Source organism: Arachis duranensis, unplaced genomic scaffold, assembly GCF_000817695.3.
Source record: "Arachis duranensis cultivar V14167 unplaced genomic scaffold, aradu.V14167.gnm2.J7QH unplaced_Scaffold_171374, whole genome shotgun sequence".
In the NCBI taxonomy this organism is placed as follows: Eukaryota; Viridiplantae; Streptophyta; class Magnoliopsida; order Fabales; family Fabaceae; genus Arachis; species Arachis duranensis.
Genome location: NW_026264308.1, coordinates 1 through 936, shown reverse-complemented (window position 1 = coordinate 936; position 936 = coordinate 1). Strand labels below are relative to the sequence as shown.

Below are 936 nucleotides of genomic sequence, written 5' to 3'. Positions count from 1 at the left end.
CTAAATCTTCAGTTAATACGAAACCTTCAAATTTAAATCCTAACAACTATACTTGTTAAAGTTTACTCAGATTTTAATCTCATACCATTTCGATCACTAGCAAATTACTAGGCCGTCCTTAAAGTAACCATTCTATTTTTGAAAACCAGATTCTTAATAATAGTTTAGTCTTTTAGGCTCTAATTCTTCAACAGTTCTCAATCCAGTATCAAATATATCAAATGATTATCTTAGTCTCAACCATTTATACATAATCAGTCAAAACCACAATCCTCTACTAATCTCAAGTCACTTTCACAACCATAGCAATATACCAAACAACCATTTCAACAACCAACAATCAATAATTCAATCATCTACCATACATAATTACAATCAATTCAATCACAGCACCGAGCACAATCGCAATCACAATCCAACATTCATATAATCAATTAATTACTCACAACTATTAATACTATTTGCAGTTATTCAGTAACCCTTGTTGGCATTCCTAAATTAAAATCATTTTAAACCCCCTACCTCGATGTCGCAATTGCAGAATTTAACGCAATAGTTCCTTTTATTCCTAATTTGTGGCAGCAACCGCAACAGTGACGCCGATGACCCTCTGCAGCAGCGATGTCATCAACAATCGCGATAACAGAGGCTAGATGGAAACAAAAACATTTTTGGGGATTTTTCCTATAACAATGAAGCGGCAAGCAGAGATAACAATAATCAAAATAGGTTGTGAGTGATACAGATTCAGATACAAGGATGAAGGAGGCTATGGTAATCAAGCAATACCAGGGCAGGGCTGAAATAGTTCATAGCAGCAACGATTCTTTCGGAAAATCGATCGTCACAGTCCACAGCTGCAGCAGCTTAATCAATAATTAAAGAAAACAAGGAAACGAAGCCATAGCAGTAGAATTACGGTGACTACAACAACAG

General features: G+C 35.5%; 1 long non-coding RNA gene across 1 annotated transcript; it reads right to left on the bottom strand.

Annotated features, from left to right (window-relative positions):
• Positions 1-215: 215 nt before the first annotated feature.
• On the bottom strand, positions 216-917 carry LOC127743998 (uncharacterized). Its single transcript, XR_008005209.1, has 2 exons — positions 790-917; positions 216-684 (listed from the first exon to the last, which is right to left on the bottom strand). It is a non-coding gene; the product is annotated as an uncharacterized LOC127743998 (long non-coding RNA).
• Positions 918-936: the final 19 nt, after the last annotated feature.